General features: G+C 51.9%; 1 long non-coding RNA gene across 1 annotated transcript; it reads left to right on the top strand.

Moving 5' to 3' along the window:
* The first annotated feature begins 600 nt into the window (after positions 1 to 600).
* LOC135185447 (uncharacterized) lies at positions 601 to 9,857 on the top strand. Its single transcript, XR_010306490.1, has 3 exons — positions 601 to 1,254; positions 5,542 to 5,700; positions 6,976 to 9,857. It is a non-coding gene; the product is annotated as an uncharacterized LOC135185447 (long non-coding RNA).
* The last annotated feature ends 1,057 nt before the right edge of the window (positions 9,858 to 10,914 follow it).

The raw sequence follows: 10,914 nt of genomic DNA, 5'->3' as shown, positions 1-10,914 counted from the left end.
GATTACATAATGCTGCACAACAGAGCTACCAAGACAGGGATACTGCCTTCACAAGTCCAGCCTCTGCAAGAATATATGTATTGAGACCCCTGCAGCACCCAAACCTGCTTTTATCAAGGCCTTTAGGCCATCACTGAGAGCCCAAATCTTGCAGAACAAAGTTCCTCTACTGCCTCATCACCGATAATGGCACTTGGATGAAATTCTGATCTGTTATTTTTATAACACAGAGCTCCATCTCCTGGAAAGAAAAGGGGAAAAAATAAAGGCATTTATAATGAAACTGTAATACAGCTCTGGAAACAGGCAGGCCCTGGGTAGCAACACAGCCAGGTGACTAAGTTCTCAAAGCTCTGTTCAACAAGAGCAAAACAGGCTGGAAACCAGTCAAAGACAAACCTGAATTACAATGGCAATTTGCATGTATAAACTCCAAATGCAGAGCTCAGACATCCAAAGCAACGCTACTTCAGCTCCGAACCTCCCCAAGCTATTCCGGTGAGTGTCCGCTCCTCCCCTCTCCACCTCTCCCCGCCGCTGGGAGTAACGCTGCCTTTATTTACTGAAGCCACACCTGAGGACCCTCTGCCTGCACTGCCACTTCATAAGCTTCCCCTCGCTAGAAAGAGACACCAAAGGTGGCTCAGAGCAACCTGAGAGACGCGCAGGTGAGGGAGGGCCCAGCTCCGTGGGCGTCAGCGTCCCAGGGCGGGGGCAGCGCCTCTACTTTATTCACCAGACCTCGCAGCCGCCTCCTCACCCATCCTCATAGCTCGCTTGAAGGTTTTAGCCTCGCATCACCCAGGAACAGCCCAGACCTCGGCCTGCTCCCTCAGCGGCCCTCCCAGACCCCTACCTGTGCGCTCCGCCGCCACGGCCGCCCTCCGCTCGCGTCAGGCCGGGCCCACTTCCCGCAGCAAGCAGGCCGCACCGCCTCCAGCGCCCAAGCCCGCCCTGCTGATAACCGTCGCTAGCCAGCTCCCTCCCCCCAAACCTCGCAGGCCTCACCGTGAGGAAGCGGCAGCGTCCGGCCCGGTGCTGAGTGGAGCTGGCGGCAGCAGCGCTGAGGCCCAGCTGCGGCGGCGGCTTTATAGGGCGGGGAGGGGAGTCGGGGAGAAGCGCCCGCCCCCCGCTGCCGCGCAACCGCCGGGCTGCCCCCCGCACCGCCTGAGCGGAACGCGGCGCCCTGGCGCCCAAACGCGGAGCAGCGCCGCGGACGGGAGAACAGCCGGAGCTTCCCCGCGCTTCTGAGAGGTGAGGAGAAGGGATGTGGAGCCAAACCGAGGCGGGAGGGCAGCGCGACGGCTCTCGGGTCTTTCAGGCAAGCGGCTGCGCTGCCGCCTCAGGACCCGCACCATGGGCGGGGCGCCGTCGCGCGGGCCAACGGCCGTGGCGGCCCCCACCCCCCCCCCCCCCTGGCGGCCGTGAGGAGCCGCCGCGGCCTCTGCTCGGCCCCGGTGGCCCGGGCGGGGAGGGGAGACTGGGCCCGGGCGTGGCGCTGGGGGCGGCCTCGGGCCGCTGCCGGTGAAGGAGAATCAAATCTGTGGAAATCACGGCGGGGGTGTCAGCGGGGCCTGTGGCGGCCAGGGGCCGGGCCGGTGCTCTCACCGGGAAATGGCTGTCCTGTGTGCTGGAAGTCGGTGGTGGGGAGGAGGAACTCGAACCGGTCACAGGAAGCCTACGCTGGGTACTCTCCTCCCAGCCAGGTTTCACGGGGGAAAGGGCCAAGGCCCCGGGGGTGCTGGCTCTTGGCGAGGGCAGCGCAGAGCAGCGACCCGGGCACGGCTGCTTCTGTTCCTTGCGTGCGGAGCGGTCCGCGGCGGCTGCGCGGGCAGCGGAGAGCGCTGCAGCTGGCAAACTCCTGCGCTTCAAAGGTCGGCAACAACGAGCTGCTCTCGAGTGGAAACACGAGCGACTGCTCGGCACGGTTCACTGTGCTAGAAACTGATTTGAGTCTGACTACTAATCACTGAACACCTGCCTTGGACCCCAGCAGGAACTGAGGCCGCTACGGCTCTGTACATGGCTGCAGCCATCTGATAAATCACCTCCGGCTGCACAAGGAGCCACCACGCTGGAGCAACAGGCAAGGTGCTAGGAGCCGCTGAAATACAGCCAAAGCACTGCTGCTGTATCACAACTTCTACCTGAACAGTGTACCCCAGCACAGGCAACAGCTAAAAGGTTCAGAATGTGCCAGGGGGAAACAGGTGTCATTTTTTTTCAGCATAAATTAAGAGTGATGGAGCACTGGAACAGGCTGCCCAGAGAGGTGGAGTATCCATCGCTGAAGAGGCTCCAGATCCACCTGGATGTGCTCCCGTGTGACCTTTAGGTGAACTGCTTTGGCAGGAGAGTTGGACTTGGATCTCCAAAGGTCTATTCCAAGCTCTACCATTCTCTGAAGAGGAGAGATCTGAAGGCTCTTGCTCAGTGAGGGAGGCAGAGCAATGAGTCCACAGAGGAAACCGTGACGGCCTGAGATGTGTGCTGTGCTCTCACACAACAGCATTCATTCCACATTATGCTGTTGATTGTATTTTTGCATCAGTAAAGTGGTTTTAGATTAGATATTTACACAGTGAAAACCCACAGTTAAAACTCTACTTCAAATCTTGCTGACAAATTGTGCTAGTTTGAAGCTAGCTAGAATGTTTTGGTGAGGATTAGATCACAGGGCTGTGAAGAGAAACAGTGGTGCTGTCTACTTCACTCATAGCTTGCTGAGATGTGTAAGAGCAAGGATCCAACATAGATTAAGGTAATTCATCTTCGTCCGGGCTGTGGGCTGCATTTCTCCTCTAACCTCACCCCTCTGTCTCTCTGGATTAATCCACTTTGCTTCCTAACCCCCCTGGCCAAACCCTCCACATCTTCCCTGGGCAACAAGGCAACGTCTGGGGTAAGTAGAGGGGTGGGAGAAGGTGGAAGGGCAGTTGGGAGCTCCTCTGGGCATTCAGGTTTCTGGGAGGGCTGCTGTGTTTCTGTATTACCTTTTACCTTGTCTATTTCTGTCCATAAGTGTTTATACTGTGAATATCTGTTGGTATATTGTGCCAGCTGTAAATACAAGCTTTCGTTCAAGATTTTCCAAAGACAGATGAGTCTAGTCTGGGTGATTTCCAAAGTGTGGGGGAGGGGCAGGTAACTCCCAAACCACCACACAGGTGTTTTTAGAACCAGAGCAGGTTTTCAAACCATTCCAGTGCAGATCTCAACAGCAGTGCCCTGCAGAGCATGACTATAGCACAAATCACAGCTTTCCCTTTCCTTGGGGTCCCAGAGGGTCACAAGCTGTGCACCACACACACTGGTGAACAAACAAGAGCCATGACCACTAGTGAATAACCTTTGAACATATAGGACCGAGAAAGTCTCAGTTCAGAAGCTTGCTTTTATCATTTCAGAGCCCCCAGCCATGGAAGGATCAAGTCTTCTTGCTTTGCTTAGTTTCCTACCTGAGTGATGTTACCAGTGAGACCACAAGCATCAGAAGTGTTTCATACGGTCTGTTGGTTGGGCTAACTCTGGAGAGATGAAGCTTCAAGTACAGATGCTCAGCCAGACAGCTCCTCTTGGAGCCCAGGTTACAGGGAAGCTGTTCTGCACCAGGTCATATCATTGAAACAGGTTTCTACAGAAATTCCAGGGAACTCTTGGAACCAGCTTTCCAGAGGCTCTGGCAAAGGCCTCCTTCTTGTGCCTCTGGCAGAAGGCTCCAGGAAAACCTTCTGGTGGCCTTTCAGTACCTGAAGGGGCCAGTGAGAAAGATGGGGACAGACTTTTCATAAGGGCCTGTTGTGATAGGACAAGGGCTGATGGTTTCAAACCAAAAAAGGGAGAATTAGACTAGGTCTAAAAAATGAATCTTTCACACAGAGGGTGAGGAAACACTGGCTCAGGTTGCCCAGAGACGTGGTAGAAGCACCATCCCTGGAAGCATTCCAGGTCAGGTTGTTTGGGTCTCTGAGCAACCTGCTTCAGTTGCAGCTGTCCCTGTTGGCTGCAGGGAGTTGGGATTCTCTAACTGATTTACTTGGGAATCTTGTTTCTCAGGTTTTAGGATACTGAGTAGCTTGTTATCTGCAACACACTTGAAGATGGCTCTGAGCCACCTGACCAAGCTTTGAAAACGGATCTGAATTCCATGTGTGGCCCAGTGGAGCTCAGTGGTCTCTTGCAGCCTGAATTACTATATGCTGCCAGAACACAAGCTTCAGTGGAACTCTTCATGACAGCTGAGTGAGCATCCAGAGATGTCAGGTGATACTGCAGACTTTGATGCTAACAGAGGTTCCTCAAAGGTCCTAGCATTAGTAATGGTGGACAAACAGCTTATCTAATTATTATGACCTAGTTACCATATTTTTTATATACATCTGTAAACATAGATGTACGAGGCCTCCAGACTACACCTAAAGTGACTTTTTGATTGTATCATCCTCACACTCACCTCTTTCCTCCTCACTCACTCCATCTTGTATTCCAGTGCTCATTCATTGCACTACAAAAAGAAACTGCTTTTATTTCCTTTAAATGTTCTTCTTTTTTTTGTTTGCTGTTTATGTTAAAACTCCTTTCAGGGATCCAACCATAACAGAAGGTGATCTATGCAAAACACATCTGCAAACCCTAAATCCCCTTTCCTGCTGCTGCCAAAGACCAGTGTTTTTTATTTGGCTCATGATCAGCAAGCACAAGCTCTCAGACTGCAGATCAAGTTCAGCCTAGGGGGATGGGGTTTGCTCTCTGCATGAGCTGAAGCTAATAAAATCAAGGGTAAGGCAGAAGGCTTAAAATCCATGCTTAATTATGGGCTGTGATGAATTTAACTCAGTGTGCTACTACTGATGAGCTTTACACTTGATACAGCTCTCTAAAGAAGAGTCTATCTTCAGACTTAACATTTGGCTGTTGCATTCGAAGCCTGTAAAGGCTAAACCAACCAAAACACCCCACGCCCCAACAAAGTGGCAGATGGCTGTCACAGATAGACCATAATCACACCGCGGCCACTTCCCACTGTGCCGCACATGCTGTACAGTGCACCTCCCCAGCTCGGCCAGATGCTGTTATCTGGTGGCAAAGCAGCTGCTGCAGCACTGATAGCTGCCATCCTGCCAGCAAGTCCGTGACAGAAGAGCCCTCCCCTCGGCGAGCCTGCAGGCAAAGAACGGGAGTTTTCCCAAAGTGGGGGGCCCAGTTTGATTGTTAGACTCGGAGGTGGTGACTGCAACGCAAATAATCCTAAACCCAAGCGTTGCCACCCTGAGCTGCAGAGACAGTCACAGAATCATGGACTGCTTCGGGTTGGATGGGAACTTCAAAGTTCATTCACTCCAGCCCCCTGCACTCAGCAGGGATAGCCGCAACTGGAGCCGGCTGCTCAGAGCCCCAACTAACCTCACTTCAAATGATTCCGGGGATGGGACATGTACCACCTCCCTGGGCGACCTGGGCCAGGCTCCCCCCACTCTCAGGGGGAAAAAAAATCTTCCTTGTATCCAGTCCTAATCTCCTTCTTTTGGTTTAAACCATCAGCCCTTGTCCTGTCACAGCAGGCCCTACTGAGAAGACCGTCCCCAGCAATCAACACCAAGTCTCAGCCACAGCTACCTTCCAAGGCAAGGACGTTTCCCCCAGAGGAGGAAAGGGGGAGCCAAGCACTAAAGCAAATACCTGAAAAGACGAGCACCCGAGGTGAGTGCAAGCCTGATTTAACAGTTCCCAGATACAGAAGAGCTCTGACCTACATTCTCAGTGTCCCTGGGCTGGAGGTGCAGGCAGTTGAGCAGCCACGCAGCCGCAGGGGAAGGGGCTTTGAGCAGGCTGAACACCCGGACACAGCCCTGCATCCACTCCACAGCCCTGCAGTCTCTTCCTGGCTATTTCTCCCAGGCAAAACTGCTGTGCTCTCCTCTCCATCCCTCGGAGCACCTCACATTCTCTCACAGAGAAACTGGTGGGATTTTTTTCTGCCAGTGGTGGGTTAGAGGTTCTGGAGATAACACAGGGATTATTTTTCAATAGCACAAGCGTGGCATGACATTGTCAAAGCCTAATGAGAGCCATGCTTGAGACATCACTGCTTTACTCCTTTGACAAGTTGAGAAACTTAAAATAGTAGAATTATTTAGGCTGGAAAATACCTTTAAGGTCATGGAGTCCAACCATAAGCACCACAGAACTCAGCCTGGATTCCCTGAACTGCAGGAAGAGAGGTGCCAGCAAGAGCTTGAAAATCCCCAGAGCTGCTGAAGGAGAGACAGGTACGATTTGGTGGAAAGCAAGGTGTGACCAGGCCAGTCTGGACCAGACCCTAAGCCACATGTAGGAGGGTGAGATGCTGCAAAAGAGGAACACCTCAACAAGTTAGAAAAGAATCAAACTGTCCAGTCTAGTGTAAAAGAACACAGCAGTGACTCAGGGCAGAAAGGCATGGCTGTGCTACTCATTTAAAGCTATGTCACAACAGCAGAAGAGGAGGAAAATTCTTGTTCTCAGCACAATGGTTGCGTTTTTGCTTGATCAGAAGTGGCATCACAGGAGCATCCTTGAGAAGGTTCTGCTGCTTTCCATGCAGGCTGCGCCCCAGCAGGGACAGCCTGCTGGTGGGATGAGGAGTTCAGTTAACACCCACAGACTGACCCAGCCCAGCAACCAAATCCTGTCCAGCAGGCACCAACTCTTCTGCTTCTCCATTGGCTTCTTTTTCATCCTCTAACAGATTCCTATTCCACTAACATAATTACAGAGATCCAAGATAGAAAACTAAAGATAGATGAAGAAAATTTCAAAAGGATTAAAAATAGAAACAGCCACAGCCAGTGGATTTGCAGCACCTCGGCAATGCTGGGCTCAGAGATGGACTCAGTGATCTTAAAAGTCTTTTCCAATTATTTTATCTACTTCCTACCCTCATCCTTCTCCCATCTCCAAACAAAAAGGCCAATTTTTGTACCATTTGTGCCCCAGGAGCATTTGGAATCCATGGGGTTGCTCAGGAGGAGCCAGATATGGCTCTGTGGCTGTGTTGGTGCTGAGGAAGATGCTGCTCCGTGAGTCTGCCACCTCCAGCCTGTTGAAGCCGCCTGGCGAATGCCCGTGGCAGTTCAGCGTGTGCATCCGAGCCGCTGTGACAGCACAGCCGGCCCTGGGGCACAGCCCCACGGGCACGGCCGGGGACGCACGGGACACGGCCACGCGGGGGCGCCGCGGCTCGCTGCGACGGACGGGGGAGTGCTCCACCAGGCTCATCCCCAAGCGTCTTCCGTGGGCGGGGGGCACAGAGGGGACCTGCTTTAGAAACGGTCTTAAGAAGGACTAGAAACCACCATCTAAACCGGCGAGTGTCCTGCAGAGCCACACGGGAGAGGCAGTGAACGAGGCTTGGCTGTGAAGGGCTCTGTGGCTCTGGGCTTCAACCTTGCAGCTGTCCAGAGTCCAAAATGCAGATTCCAGGCTGGTTCTGGTGCCACAGATGGTAAAAGAGCAGTTGCTGCGAGGTTTGCAAGGCCATAGGAACTCGTACAACTCGTACAGCTTTTCTAAGTGAGACTGCAAGGGGCCAGGGCCAGTTTAGTGTAATTTTGAGATGGCTGAACTAAAGCTAGACGAGCTTCTGAGCAGAAACATGCAACCCACCACCAGGAAAGGGGGGGAAAAGGACAACATGCTGTCACGGAGCTATGGCACCCCCTCTCCTGGGCAGAGGTACCTGCTCCAGCAGCAGTGGGCTGCATTCATCTTCCCTGAGGACAGATGCAGCAGTGGAAAAGGATGGGAGCTGCCTGCAAAGTGGGTCAAGCATGGAATGAACGCTGCAGGATCTGCTCAGACAAGGCTCCTCCAGGGCCCGCCCTTCCCTTGGTAAAATGGGGCAGCAGAGAGCAGTGGTCGCTGGCCACTCTTGCACACATTTATGATAGGGACAGGGCACGCTCAGTCGGTTTTGTAATCAGGAAGGGAGGCAGAGGGGGGTGGTTTTGCAAACTCCTGAAAAAAAAGACAGCTGGGAGCCAAGCCAAAGCCTTTCAGCCCGATCAATCAATTGATCATGTTAGATAGTACATCCCTCTGACCATTCAGCACTTTTGGTTCTAAATCCATAAACCAGAAAACAGTTAATATATCTAATTAAAATTTAAACCCAAACACCTCCCCCCAAAAAGCCCAAAGTGACCCCTCAAAAAAACTCTGGTTATGTTTGGGGAAAATCCGGGGAGGAAGATGTACACAGAAGTCATGAGAGGACCAGCCAGCAGAGGCTTAGTTTGATTTACACTGCTGTGCTGAAGCATGTGCACAGTCGAGCCTTCTCATCATCTGCCCACTCATGACACTCACCCCTCGTTGTGCTGATCCTCCTCCATCACCTGTCTCAGGTCGGTGCAAGGTGGGATGATGCAGCCATCAGCAAGGTCAGAAAGCTGAACTGATGACGGTTTGAAGCTCTTGGATCCTCCTCTGCTTTTGTTTAGCTGATGTATTGCAAACCACAGCCAGAGTCTTGGCAGCTTCACAGCAGTGAGATGAAAGAAAGACCAGGGTAACATGGTCATGCCCTGTACCCCAGCAAGATGCTGTCATAAACACAAAAATTATCATCTGTAAGGGATCTCCTCTGCCCCCTGAAGCACCATCAGCACCAGCTGCAGCTCAGCCATGGCTTCTCCTAGTCCAGTCCTGAGAAATTCCAGGAGCATATAAACTGCAGCCTTGCTGGTTCACCCACTCCAGGTGACACTGCCCTCGTGTTCTAAAGGCTGCTGTGTCCAGAACCACGGAATGATTCGTGTTGGAGGGGACCTGTAGACCTCATCCAGTCCAACCCCCCTGCACTCAGCAGGGACAACTGCAACTGAAACAGGTTGCTCAGAGCCCCAACCTGCAACCTGCATCAGTTCAGTCTTCATCCAAAGGCAGTTGTTAGCCATATAGCACTTAAAAGATCTAAAGCTGCACTTCAACTCATCTTGAAGAAGAAAGCCTTTAAGCCACAGTGCAGGCTTTAAAAGGCATGCAGCAGTGCTTAATTCCAAACCAAGGCTGTCGTTTCAGCCTTTTTGCTCTGTTTTTGTTTTTTCCCTGTCTATACACCAAAGAACTCTGATCCCTTGCTCAGGTGAGCAGACTGCCTTCATTCTCTTGCAGAAGGAGCACCGCCAAACAAACTAAAGCACCAAAATAACTTCTCAGAAGACCAGAGTTGACTCATGAAGCTCTTACACTGCAAGGCTTTTGGTGCCTTCACTGGCACTTAAAAATTTCTACAGTCCAGTGCAATTTTTACCCATTTCCAGCCTTCTGGCAGTTGCAGAGCACCCACACTGCAGTGATCACTGCAGCACACAGAAGGTACCTTGCACTTTCCACAAGACTTCAAAATCATCACCTGCAAACATTCTGCTCAAAATTCTAGACTCACATACACCACACACATTATTCCAAACCCCACTCAATACGACAAAGCTATTTCTCTCCTGTGAAACTTTGCTCTAGCCTATGCTATGCCCCCTAAAACATATCCTGAGTTTCCATGCATGGTCAGCATAGACAGAAGCAGCAGCAAAGAGCAGTAATGAGTGTGTGACAGGAGCATAAGGACGTGGTGAGTGGAGGCACACCTCCAACCAACTGAATCTGGAGCAGTGTTTCATCTGAAATTCCAACCTGTGATTTGGTCACACTTGCCTCCTCTTACAGACCTTGTTTTCCCTGAATGAAGAAGTGCACTTACCTTCCAGCCCCCGCCTGCTCCTTAGTCACAGTTCCTCTGACAACAGGACTGAGAGGGAAAAGCAGGGAAATGTGTTTATATGAAAAAGGCCCAAAATAAACCTGGAACTTGTGTAACAGCTCTGGGTTTGTGTCTCACAAGAGGAGATGCTTTGCCTTCCAGATTCCGGTTTGGTTTCTAAGTTGCCAGTGTGGAGCCACTGGCCCAGGCTCTTGGTGCACTATGAGCTCTAGGGAAATGGCTCAGAATGGCAGCCTGCTGCTAGTGGGGTCCTAGGGATCAGCACTGGGTCCAACACTCTTTAGTGTCTTCATTAATGACTCCAGCATTGGAGTTAAGAGCACCCTGATGGAAATTTGCTGAGGACACAGAAATAAGTGTGGAAGTTTACACTCCAGAAGGGAGAGCAACCCTCCAAGAAGACCTTGACAGGCTGGTTGAGTGGTCAAGCAGGAACTGTATTAAGTTTAATGAGGCCAAATGCAGGGTCTTGCACGTGGGAACACACAATCCAGGAACGCAGCTCAGACTGGGAGCCACTTGGCTGGAGAGTGATACTGGAGGGACCTGGGGATCTTGGGGGACAGAAGGCTAAGCATGACTGGACAGTGAGCTGCAGTGGCAAGGAAAGCCGACAAGCTGCTGGGTTGTGTTAATCAGAGTGTCACCAGCAGGGATAAAGATGTCATTGTCCCACTCTGCTCAGTGCTGGGCAGGCCAGACCTTGAGCACCCTGCACAGGCTTGGTCCCCACTGTACAAGGATGGGGATGGGCTGGAGAGGGTCCAAAAAAAGGCCACAAGAATGGTCAGAGGACTGGCAGCCCTGGCCTATGAAGGAGGGCTGAAAGCTGCATTTGTTCAGCCTGGAGAAGCCTTAGATGAGCCCTTCTAACCATAGACAAGTACATAAGGGTAGTCATCATGAAGAGGGAGATGCTGTTTGTACAGAGGCCCATGGCAAAGACAAGGAGCCATGGGGACAAGCTGCTGCTGGTGAGATTCCCACTGGATGGTAGAAGAAATATTTCTGCTATTCAGACCATCAGACAGTGGAATAAACTCTCCAGGGAGCTGGTGGGTGCCCCAAGGCCCAAATGGCCAGAGTGCTGAGCCATCTCTACTGTATTATTGCCCTGAAAAGTCAGATTGGATGATCCTTCAGGTGCCTTCCAA

The sequence above is a fragment of the Pogoniulus pusillus genome, chromosome 22, assembly GCF_015220805.1.
Source record: "Pogoniulus pusillus isolate bPogPus1 chromosome 22, bPogPus1.pri, whole genome shotgun sequence".
Taxonomy (NCBI): Eukaryota; Metazoa; Chordata; class Aves; order Piciformes; family Lybiidae; genus Pogoniulus; species Pogoniulus pusillus.
The sequence above is the reverse complement of the archived record's forward strand: the minus strand, read 5'-3'. Positions and strand labels throughout refer to the sequence as shown.